Here is a 13,253-nt window from a genome sequence, read left to right on the forward strand (position 1 = left end):
CACCATGAGTTTTAATTAACGATCGACACTAGTATTACGCAAAAAAGGGGTGTAACAGATGAGTCTTCTGCAGTTCTGAGTGAAGCCTTATGCTCTCAAAAATGCGGCATCGCGTGCGTTCATTACCTTGTCGGTGTTTAGGCAGCGTCAAGTCGACAGCGGCAGGCGCAGCGGCCATCCAGCTCGCCGTCTCGGAAGCAACTCCTTCCTAACTTCTCCTTACTACAATTTACCGAAGTTGGTTTAAAATAAACTATCTGGCTGTGTTTTCATCTGACCAATCAGGGTCTCAATATTAACCTTAAGCTCAGCCTACAAAGATTCTGTTCATCCAATGAGAAACGTTATACTTTTCGTGGTGGGGCAATGTTTTTAAAGTTTGCAACGTAACAGAGACGCTAAAAAGTCTCACGCTAAAACCTGCAGCTGGCGTGGTCCTTTTAGCGTTATCGGAAGATCTATACTGTTCTTCTGGAGGGCTCTACCTTTTAACATGGGCTGGGGGTGGTCCGTGACGTACCTGAGACGCGAAAAAGTCTCACGCCAAAACGTGCGGGTGGTAGTGGCCCTTTTTGTGTTATCGTAAGATCTAGGCTTTTAACATGGGCTGGGGGGTGGTCCTTGACGTAACGGAGACGCGAAAAAGTCTCACGCTAAAACGTGTGGGTGGTATACTTAGAGGTAGGCTGCCGACGTGGGTGTCCAGTCCGTCCGTTATCGTAGGGCCTTCTAGCTTAACACGGTTATGCTCTCGGCTTCTGTCCTCGTTTCTCCCCTCGGAAATGCGTCTGCCTCACGGTGGGAAGGTACGACATGCATTTAGGCATTCTTGTTTTAGTCTGTGGCATTCCGTTTGCTCACTCGTTACTTGTATTTCCTTTGGTTAATTTAATGTCACGATTTATTCAGAGCTATGTGACATACTAGTAGATTTGCTTATTATGTCAGGGTTTTCATGGAAGGTGTTGGATTTACCTGACACCTTACATATCACCACCCTTCGAACTTAATTTTTGCACTGAAGTTAGGCAATGATTGAATTGTTGTCTAAGTCAGTCAAAAATTTTCTAATTTATCTAAATTTTGTTGCGTACTGTTCAGCCACATTATTCTGTTCTATGCTAGTTCGTATTACTAATTTATATTTTTATATTCTTTCACATTATAATTAAAAATGCCAAGAGAAGAATATTTTTATGCTATTATTAATCTTTAATTATTTTCTTTCTTTAGTTAAGTCTGAATTTTTTTAAGAAGTATGGTTTCGAAAGTGAGGAGTCTTTCACATCGTTTTTCTTAGAAATATTGTTTATATAAATGTAGTAATTAAGTAAAATCTATTCGTAACACATTTTCTAAATATCATGTGCAAGTAAAATGTTTTTGTTTCTAGACACTCATTTCAACATTGTTACACTAACAAATATGAATCATTTCCAAGAATTGCTTTGACAAAGTAATATACATACACAAGTATTGAGATATTATCCTAACAAATGGTACAAATGTTAAAGAAAGGGAAAACATCCAACAAGATAATTTTTTATTCTTTGTTGTTATAAGGATAAAATAAGTAAAATATAGTTATTCTTTTATTTTTATTAGGAAAAAATAAGTGGTATATAGTTTCTTTATATACCGTCCATTTCAGAACTAATGACTTATTTTTATGGATAGTCTATTTTTTACTTAAGTCCATAGTCAATGACTGTTATTTTTTTAAATTTATTAGCTGTCTGGTGTGCTTTACTTATTTAGTTTGTGACACGTTTCTTTTGCACAATTCCTACATCACATAATTTGATTTCACACATTCACATAATCCTATGAATGTTCAAGCATGAGGTTGGTGTATGTTTTTGCATGAAGGTGATGGACTTGAGCAAGATGGATGTGGGCAAGTATTTGATGTACAGCTTCGTTCGTCGTTCCTTGTTGGCTTTGCAAGTGTGTGTTGCTGTTGTGGAGGTCCCATAATGGAATGGAGCTGTGAGTGCAGAATCTCGTGGTTTACAGGCTTTGTATGCGTGAAAGTCATCGTTATGTGTCGCTGAATGCGGTCGTTTTGCGTTGTAATACTTCTCAGACGATTAGTTTACAATAGGATAGGGATTTTGGAAGGTATGTCATCTATTCTTCACCCATCTTCTTTCTTGGTCTCAATCTTGCGAATCCTCAACTTCTGTTCTTCCTCCTTTTTCTCTACTTCTTACTTGCTTCTTGGTTCTTCTCTGGGCAGGATATGGAAATATTTATTGATAACTATTAGTTTTGAAGTTCTCCTCCTAGTAACAGTTTGATACACTGTTTGGGCGTGTCATTTATACTTTTTGGAAGTTTTCTTCAGTTTCGTGCATCAGCGTGCTGTTTAATAGCAGTAGTGTGACTTTTACGCATATTTTTTGCCAGTGGTGGCTTGCCCAAGCAGTCTCCTCATCTGGCCATTTTTTGCTCGCTCCATTCATTCGGGGCTCGGAGACCCTTGCGGCGTTCGCCATCCCAGCGCCGTCCCACCACGTCTCAGAAGGGGTCTGTCACTCTGAGGCTCGGTGTTCCATCCCTGCAGGGTTCCTCCTAGCGGGCAATTTTATTGCCCACTTTCGCTACAAGGGCCTTCTGTTGGTTTTGCTGTCCTTTCCCTTCTCTCGACGCTCCTGCTATGTAGGAATCGTGTTTTGCTAATTACGCCCTTTTCTTTCTTGATACATCTCGTGTTGCAACTTGTGGGTCGTTGCCTCTGGTCTTTGTTGGAGTTTTTACAATGGTTCTTATAAAAAGTTTTACTTATAATCATCTAAAATATGTTTAGTAGGTACATTGCTTTGCGCCCTCTTAAAAAGCTTTACACATTTGGGCGCCCTTTTCCATGTTACAATTCTAAGATATTTTCAGTCTTAACGTCTACTCAAGAAACCTCAAATTCGTTTTTTATTTTTGTGTAGTGGCGTGGTGTATGGCATTTTAGTATTTCATGCTGTTAGACTATCTATGCTTTATCCCTTCACCTTAAGCTATGGTACTATTGGTGTTACTATTGAAACTACTTTCTTTTTCCCACCTTCCTCTCTCTTCATTCTACTTTCTCCTGACGATCTTATCTGCAACATAATCTTGCAATATTGTGCTGATTATTTACCAGTAATAAAATTAATCTTCAAACTTTTTGATATGGCTCACATGGTGAAGTCCTAAGGTTTTCCCTGTTTTTAGGTTCATTAGTTAGACAGCATTATCATGAGCAATTCGGCTAATTATGACAGGTCCTTTGTATGCTGCGTAAAACTTATGTATTTTGTGTTTCTGTTTGCTGGAGAGATGGTGTGTTTTTACAAATACTTTCTGGCCTACTGAGAATGTTCTTTTAGTTGCTGTTCTATCTCCTCTTTCTTTTCTTTTAATGGCTGCCTTTCTGATGTTGGAGAGTGCTGTTGCTATGATTTGTTTGTGCTGTCTATGTGGTACAATAGGAAATCTAACATTTTCTCTGGTTATGTTTGGGGATTCAATATTTTTAAGTAAAGTAACTGGAGGTAGTAGTGTAGTGCTAAATGCCATTTCATTCATTACTTCTTGAAAATCTTTAAGGTATATATCCCAAGTGTTGTGTCTTTTGCCTGCATATAATCGACATAAAGTTCCTATGTCCTTCATAGATCGTTCTGCTGGATTTACGCTAGGTTTGTACTTAGATATGTAGACGGGTTTTATTTTGTGTTGTTTTAACGTGTTCTGCCATTGCACTGATTTGTATTGTGGGCCATTATCGGAAATTATTCGTTCCACTCGACCTACTTGTCTGAGAAAATCTTGTCTAAAGGCTTTACTTATTGCAAGATCTGTTGCCCGTTTCAATGGTGTCAAGGTAACATGTTTAGAAGTAAGTTCCAAAACGACAAATATGAAAATACACCCATTTTTGTGCGTGGAAGGGGCCCCATCAAATCTGTTGCAGCTATTTGTTATAATCTTTTAGGGATTATTGGAAATATAGGTGGTTTGGTTTGGAAAGTGACGTGTTTAGCCCTCATACATTTTTTGCATTTGACTAATACTGTTCTAATTTGTCTTTCCATATTAGGAAAATGGCTTGTTTGTTTTATTTTTAAAAAGCATTTCTTTGGTCCAAAGTGGCCATTACTTAAATGTGTATACCATATGTACTTATTAATTAGTTCATCTGGGATATAAATTAACCATTCATTCGTTGCAACATTTCGTCTAAAAGATAAAACATTGTTTTTTACGAGATAGTGCTGTCGAATGTCTGGAAAATCCTTACATCTCCACTTGTGTTTGATTCCTAGTATTTCGGGATCCTTGTCCTGTTCTTCGCCTATGTTTTTCAATGCTGTCGTAATGTAGTTTTCGAAAGGAACTTGTTTCATATAGTACATTGTAAACTGGTCTTCTGCTGCTTCCAGACCTATGTTTTTGGATGCACCCTGAGGACATCGTGATAAAGCATCTGCCAATACATTCGCTGGTCCTGGTATGTGTGTAATAGTGAAGTCAAATTCTTGTAGTATTAACATCCATCTGGCTAACCTCCCATGAGTTAGTTTGGCGGATAACAGAAATTCTAATGCTTTGTGGTCAGTATATACTTTTGTTTTTCTTCCGAATAGGAAGTATCGAAAACGTTGGAAGCCCCATACAATGGCCAATGCTTCCAGCTCTGTGACTGAATAGTTTTTCTCGCTTTTTGTGAGTACCCGACTGGCAAAGGCAATTGTCCTATATGATCTTAGCCCTGCCTGTTCGTATTCTTGAAATAAAACAACTCCTAAACCTGTTTTCGCACTACCAGTGGCCATACAAAAATTTTGTGTTAGATCAGGATGTGCTAAAACTGGTGCTGTCGTTAGTGAGTTTTTCACTTTTAAAAATTCTTCATTGGCTTGTTGATCCCATACCCATGGCGCGTTTTATCCAGTCAATGCAGATAGGCGTGGTGTTGCGAGAGAGTCGATCCAAATAAATTTTTTATAGAATCCGGTGGACCTAGAAATCCTCTGAGAGTTTTATTATTATATGGAGTACAGAATTCTTTGATTGCCGTTAGTTTTTCTGGATCGGCCATTACCACTTTCTCGGAAATTATGTGTCCTAGAAATTTGACCTCTCGCCTTCCAAATTTGGATTTTGTTATATTTACTGTGACCCCATGCTCTTTCATGATCTGTAAAAACTGATTTAATGTGTCGTTGTGATGTTCCCAAGAGGGTTCTGCTATAATCACATCATCAACATAACAAGTAATTTTTTGTAAAATTTCAGCACTGAGTATAGCACTAAATCCCCTAAGAAACGCTGCTGATGATATGTTTAAACCAAATGGCAATCGTTTAAACTGGTAACATCTACCGAATACTATAAATGCTGTAAATTTTCTACATTCTGGGGCCAATTCTACTTGCCAGAAACTACTCCATAAATCAATTGATGAAAATATCTTAGCACCATGGAAGTTTTGTATCAATTCCTCTAATTTTTCTGGGCGATCCGTCTCAGTGATTATGATTGTGTTGGTCTGTCTGGAATCAAGCACTAACCTGATGTTCCCATCTCGTTTTTGTACAATATGGAGCGGGCTGTTATATGTGGAGATAGCTGGTTCAATAATATCGTCATCTAACATTTTAGATATCTCCTGGAATACTGTATTCCTGTAGCTTAATGGGATTGTATAGGGTGGCACTCTAAATGGTTTGTGCTGTTTTACTTCAAACTTGTACTGAAAGTGTTTAATACTGCCAGTCTTAGGTAAAAATACCTCTGCTTTATCTCGTAAAATACCCTCTAATTCTCTTTTACTGTGTTAAGAAATACCTTGCACTTCTTACAAATTTTCGTAAATTTCTTTATGGACTTCTAACATGAGTTGAGGCGATTCCTTCTTTTGTGCGTACCATTCTAATTCTTCATCCTCTTTATCTCGCGTCATTCTTAATTGTTTGTTTATAAGGGGTATTTCTTCTAATTTTAGCTTTTGCTCAAAGAGAAGTGTGACATTCCCGAATGTTACGCTACATTTCCCCATATCTATCATCGCTCGTCTCTCATTTAAAAAATCTGCACCTATAATCAAATCTACAATTAGTTTAGGTATAATCACGAAGTTGGCTTCGATCTTTTGACCTTGGCACGAAAGAGTTAACCTTGTTTGTCTCGTAACTTCCGCAGCATTGTTTCTAATAGGACCTCTTACTTTAATCTTACGTGTTTTCAGAACTGGCAATTCCTCATTGGCATTACACTGCATGAATAAATTTTCTGAGATTGCAGTCAGTTCACTTCCGCTATCAATTACAATATTGACTGGGATATGCTTTACCATGGCCTTCACAATTGGTTGAATTTGAAAGGGTTGGTTCTGTTCTTCTTCCTCTTGCATCAACGAATCCTCCACTGAATCATACATGAGTCTTTTTAGGAATTTCCCTTATGAATTCGAACTTTCTGTAGGATAAGCTTCGACTGCTACTTCTCTGTCTTTTATTTCTTCTTCTCTATTTCTTCCTTCTTTTACGCTTTCTTCTACATCCTCTACTTTTTCCTCATCCTCGTCTATCTTCTCCTTTTTCGTCGCTACTTCCACATAATCGCATCTAAATGCACTAATTATCGCTTCATAACTTCCTTCATTATATACGTTGGGTTGTGTGCCCACTCGTAACTTATTTTCAACTTCTGTGGACTGCGCGTTAACTTCATTGAATTCGCTTTCCCTGGTTTCCACCTCAAATAGCTCTGCAATACTCATTACTTCATCCTTCCCTCCTACATTCGTTGTGCATGCCTCTGGTAATTCATCTTCCTCGTCAGTATTCTCCCAATTAATTTAGTCCCAACACGATATTGTTATTTTCTTGTCTTCGTTTTCATCTGGTCCCTGCGAATTTGTTTCTTCTTTCCTCTCTTCTCGTGATAAGATTTTTACTTCTCTGTTCAAGGTGCTGTAATTGTCCTGAGTCGGTGCGTCATTCTCTTTGGCATGGGCGCTTAGCTGTCAAATCGAACTTTTATTGGGGTTTGGTGGTTTTACCTCCACGTCTTCTATCTGTATTCGCTTTTCTTGTTTAGCTTGTTGATAGTGGTTTCTTTGTTGATAATTTGTCGGTCTATTGGTTCTCCAGTACCCGTTCCGGTTGTCGTTATTCCCTCTGTAATAGTTGTTGCCGTTCCTGGGTGAATTATAGTTATTGCCATATTCTCTTCTAAATCCATAACCGGTTCTTTGTTGAAATCTATTGTCGTTTCTTGGTGCGAAGTTATCACTTGGTTCGTAATTGTTTCTTCGTGCTATGTCTTGTGGATTCCACTGCTTTTTGCTTTCGTTTTCACGTGTGCTTCGTCTTTTTCTTGCATCATCTTCCGAGAATATGAACTCTAGTTCCCATAGAATACCTTTAAATGCATCGACGTCATTGCCTCCGCGACCTACTGATGATTGCTGGTATTTCAATGGTAGCTTCATCGCCCATAATTTAATCAACTGTCCGTCACTGTATGATACATCTAAGCATTGATTTTTGTTTGCCATTACTTCGAAAAATTTCACGGGACTCTTCTCTCCTGAATTTTCAAATTATGGGTTCTGTAATAATTCGTACTTCACTCTGTTCTGTGCTTCGCTGGACCAATGTCGTGCGAGAAACTTCTCTCTGAAATCTTCGTACGATCGGCATGTCGCTGCAACATTCTGCATGGTTTCTGCGACTGTTCCTGACATGTGTGCACATATAAAGTCTAATTTGTGTGCTAGCGTCCAGTGCTCTGGTAATCCTACTCGGAATTGATCAATAAAATTTCGTGGATGTAATGAGTTTCCTTCTCGAAAGTGTTGAAATTTTCTGACTGTGAAGAAATGATCGTTGTCGTACTTCGTCATAATACCGTATGAAATTCGCGATTCTTTGCCACTTTTGTTTGTGATCATTTCTCTCGTCGTTCTTTCCTGTTGTGGTAGATCCATTGGATATTGTCCACTGTAACTTTCGCGTACCCGCGGTGCAGGCTGTCTGATTTCACGTATGTTACTTTCCGCCTGTGATTGGAATCGCAAATGCGTAATATCTTCGTTAATTTCTTGTTTCTCCGGAGCTGTTACAGATACGGACGTGGTTGCAGACTCTGTGCTTGTTCGACCTGTTCACTACGCTCTCCAATGGTTTGCAACAACTCTGTTCGCAATTTCTGAAATTGTCGCTTCGTTTGCGCTTCCATTTTGACTATGCGGTTATCATATCTTTTCAGCGCTGCTTTTGTGATACGTTTGTGTAACACACTGTTTTCAACAATTTTACTCGCTGTACCTGCTGCTCGTCTAGAAATTTCGTTTATCTGTTTCCTTAGTTTCTTGACTTCTCCCTGGGTGTTGTTACATAATGTTTTGATCTCGTCCTGAGTGTCATTACACAATGTTTGTACGTCCACATATACCTTGTCAATGTCTGTTCTCAATTGATTGTAACCTGTTATTAAGTTTCCTATCACTTCTCGAGATTCTTTTGCCTCGCCTTCAATATGACTTAGGTGTAATTGAATTTTTTTTGTTTTGTTCTTTAATCTCATGCATTTGTCTCGTGGTTTCTGCATTCTGAATTTTAATTTGGTTCGCAATTTCTTTATTTTGCCTTGTCATGATTTCCGTAATTTGTTGTAACAATTCTGCCAGATTTGTGGGTCCTATTGCGTTTTCTTCCGACGTCCTACGCTCTGTGTTTTCGCCCAAGTGTTGGTTCGCAACCGATTGCATTGAACTGTGCTGTGACACTTTCTGCTCGCATTTCTTGTACTCTGTGGTGAGGGAGCTTTGATTACATGTACTATGGGTTCAACGTATTCAAGACGCAAGTTAGAATCCTCATCGACTGTCTCTCTACTTTCCTGCTCCTCTGTCGCACGCTGACCTAGGTTTTCTGTGCCTTGTCGTACATTGTCCTCGTTATGGTGCGTTATATGTCCTATTTCTCGCGATACTGCATCGTCTGTTGTACTGTCCTCTATTCTCTGTCCATTTTCATGCTGGGTCTCTACCTCAATTCGGTCAAGGTCTCGATCTGCCATTGCTGCTCTTTCCGAATCCCTTATTTTCTGTTCTAAAAGCAATTCACGCACCCTACGTAGCGCAACATGCGCTCACACGATCTCACGCGTTTCATAAACTTTTTGTTCACACGACTTGACACTACCAAGACTGACAATCCATTCACTCACTTGTTGGGTCAGAACCAACTTATCAACGATGTATCCGCCACCTGTGCACTTGCATTGAAGAGAAAACTTAATTCTAACAATTTTCAAAATTCATAACTTAATTATGCTATTGCCACTGCTACAATGTTTCACTATTTGTTGAATACTTTATTACTATCTATCGCTGCAGCTACTTTTTTCGACTATGTATAACTTTAGAAAAAAATTTTTTTACTACAAAAATTTTTCAGCAGGATATTGTTCTGACCTAGTTAGGCATGTGGTCGACATTCAATTATGGTATTTTACCATCCTGGCAGGGTCGCCATTTTCTAAACATTCATGGTGGTGTCTGTTTGCTCTATATCGTGTCTCCCTATCACATTCGCGCAACAACGCTCTGAGCGTGTTTTTTTAGGGAATTGACTAGTTTGAACCTGGGACCTGTTGCTGGTAAGGAGACGCCAGACCACACATGACATGTAGAATTCAGAAGAGTTCAGTGAGACTAGCGATGATATAACCAAATACTAAATGATTTCAGTGTCAGCTCCACTGCACTCCCTGTAAAAGAATCTTAATACTAACTAAATATAGTGGAAAGGGTTCAAGGCTTTCCTATTTTTAGTTAGCTGGTAAAATAACGTCGAAAAAGCAGTTAAGTTTACCACTGGAAATTTTATTCTACTCACAAAACGTACCTGAGACGCGAAAAAGTCTCACGCCAAAACGTGTGGGTGGTAGTGGCCCTTTTCGTGTTATCGTAAGATCTATACTGTTTTTCTGGAGGGCTCTAGCTTTTAGGCTTTTAACATGCGCTGGGGGGTGGCCCTTGACGTAACAGGGACGCGAAAAAGTCTCACGCTAAAACGTGCTGGTGGTAGACTTAGAGGTACGCTGCCTACGTGGGTGTCCAGTCCGTCCGTTATCGTAGGGCCTTCTAGCTTAACACGGTTCTGCTCTCGGCTTCTGTCCTCGTTTCTCCCCTCGGAAATGCGTCTGCCTCACGGTGGGAAGGTACGACATGCATTTAGGCATTCTTGTTTTAGTCTGTGGCATTCCGTTTGCTCACTCGTTACTTGTATTACTTTGGTTAATTTAATGTCACGATTTATTCAGAGCTATGTGACATACTAGTAGATTTGCTTATTATGTCAGGGTTTTCATGGAAGGTGTTGGATTTACCTGACACCTTACATATCACCACCCTTCGAACTTAATTTTTGCACTGAAGTTAGGCAATGATTGAATTGTTGTCTAAGTCAGTCAAAAATTTTCTAATTTATCTAAATTTTGTTGCGTACTGTTCAGCCACATTATTCTGTTCTATGCTAGTTCGTATTACTAATTTATATTTTTATATTCTTTCACATTATAATTAAAAATGCCAAGAGAAGAATATTTTTATGCTATTATTAATCTTTAATTATTTTCTTTCTTTATTAAGTCTGAATTTTTTTTAAGAAGTATGTTTTCGAAAGTGAGGAGTCTTTCACATCGTTTTTCTTAGAAATATTGTTTATATAAATGTAGTAATTAAGTAAAATCTATTTGTAACACATTTTCTAAATATCATGTGCAAGTAAAATGTTTTTGTTTCTAGACACTCATTTCAACATTGTTACACTAACAAATATGAATCATTTCCAAGAATTGCTTTGACAAAGTAATATACATACACAAGACTTGAGATATTATCCTAACAAATGGTACAAATGTTAAAGAAAGGGAAAACATCCAACAAGATAATTTTTTATTCTTTGTTGTTATAAGGATAAAATAAGTAAAATATAGTTATTCTTTTATTTTTATTAGGAAAAAATAAGTGGTATATAGTTTCTTTATATACCGTCCATTTCAGAACTAATGACTTATTTTTATGGATAGTCTATTTTTTACTTAAGTCCATAGTCAATGACTGTTATTTTTTTTAATTTATTAGCTGTCTGGTGTGCTTTACTTATTTAGTTTGTGACACGTTTCTTTTGCACAATTCCTACATCACATAATTTGATTTCACACATTCACATAATCCTATGAATGTTCAAGCATGAGGTTGGTGTATGTTTTTGCATGAAGGTGATGGACTTGAGCAAGATGGATGTGGGCAAGTATTTGATGTACAGCTTCGTTCGTCGTGCCTTGTTGGCTTTGCAAGTGTGTGTTGCTGTTGTGGAGGTCCCATAATGGAATGGAGCTGTGAGTGCAGAATCTCGTGGTTTACAGGCTTTGTATGCGTGAAAGTCATCGTTATGTGTCGCTGAATGCGGTCGTTTTGCGTTGTAATACTTCTCAGACGATTAGTTTACAATAGGATAGGGATTTTGGAAGGTATGTCATCTATTCTTCACCCATCTTCTTTCTTGGTCTCAATCTTGCGAATCCTCAACTTCTGTTCTTCCTCCTTTTTCTCTACTTCTTACTTGCTTCTTGGTTCTTCTCTGGGTAGGATATGGAAATATTTATTGATAACTATTAGTTTTGAAGTTCTCCTCCTAGTAACAGTTTGATACACTGTTTGGGCGTGTCATTTATACTTTTTGGAAGTTTTCTTCAGTTTCGTGCATCAGCGTGCTGTTTAATAGCAGTAGTGTGACTTTTACGCATATTTTTTGCCAGTGGTGGCTTGCCCAAGCGGTCTTCTCATCTGGCCATTCTTTGCTCGCTCCATTCATTCGGGGCTCGGAGACCCTTGCGGCGTTCGCCATCCCAGCGCCGTCCCACCACGTCTCAGAAGGGGTCTGTCACTCTGAGGCTCGGTGTTCCATCCCTGCAGGGTTCCTCCTAGCGGGCAATTTTATTGCCCACTTTCGCTACAAGGGCCTTCTGTTGGTTTTGCTGTCCTTTCCCTTCTCTCGACGCTCCTGCTATGTAGGAATCGTGTTTTGCTAATTACGCCCTTTTCTTTCTTGATACATCTCGCGTTGCAACTTGTGGGTCGTTGCCTCTGGTCTTTGTTGGAGTTTTTACAATGGTTCTTATAAAAAGTTTTACTTATAATCATCTAAAATATGTTTAGTAGGTACATTGCTTTGCGCCCTCTTAAAAAGCTTTACACATTTGGGCGCCCTTTTCCATGTTACAATTCTAAGATATTTTCAGTCTTAACGTCTACTCAAGAAACCTCAAATTCGTTTTTTATTTTTGTGTAGTGGCGTGGTGTATGGCATTTTAGTATTTCATGCTGTTAGACTATCTATGCTTTATCCCTTCACCTTAAGCTATGGTACTATTGGTGTTATTATTGAAACTACTTTCTTTTCCCCACCTTCCTCTCTCTTCATTCTACTTTCTCCTGACGATCTTATCTGCAACATAATCTTGCAATATTGTGCTGATTATTTACCAGTAATAAAATTAATCTTCAAACTTTTTGATATGGCTCACATGGTGAAGTCCTAAGGTTTTCCCTGTTTTTGGGTTCATTAGTTAGACAGCATTATCATGAGCAACTCGGCTAATTATGACAGGTCCTTTGTATGCTGCGTAAAACTTATGTATTTTGTGTTTCTGTTTGCTGGAGAGATGGTGTGTTTTTACAAATACTTTCTGGCCTACTGAGAATGTTCTTTTAGTTGCTGTTCTATCTCCTCTTTCTTTTCTTTTAATGGCTGCCTTTCTGATGTTGGAGAGTGCTGTTGCTATGATTTGTTTGTGCTGTCTATGTGGTACAATAGGAAATCTAACATTTTCTCTGGTTATGTTTGGGGATTCAATATTTTTAAGTAAAGTAACTGGAGGTAGTAGTGTAGTGCTAAATGCCATTTCATTCATTACTTCTTGAAAATTTATAAGGTATATATCCCAAGTGTTGTGTCTTTTGCCTGCATATAATCGACATAAAGTTCCTATGTCCTTCATAGATCGTTCTGCTGGATTTACGCTAGGTTTGTACTTAGATATGTAGACGGGTTTTATTTTGTGTTGTTTTAACGTGTTCTGCCATTGCACTGATTTGTATTGTGGGCCATTATCGGAAATTATTCGTTCCACTCGACCTACTTGTCTGAGAAAATCTTGTCTAAAGGCTTTACTTATTGCAAGATCTGTTGCCC

The sequence above is a fragment of the Schistocerca gregaria genome, chromosome 10 (genome assembly GCF_023897955.1).
Source record: "Schistocerca gregaria isolate iqSchGreg1 chromosome 10, iqSchGreg1.2, whole genome shotgun sequence".
NCBI classification, from domain to species: Eukaryota; Metazoa; Arthropoda; class Insecta; order Orthoptera; family Acrididae; genus Schistocerca; species Schistocerca gregaria.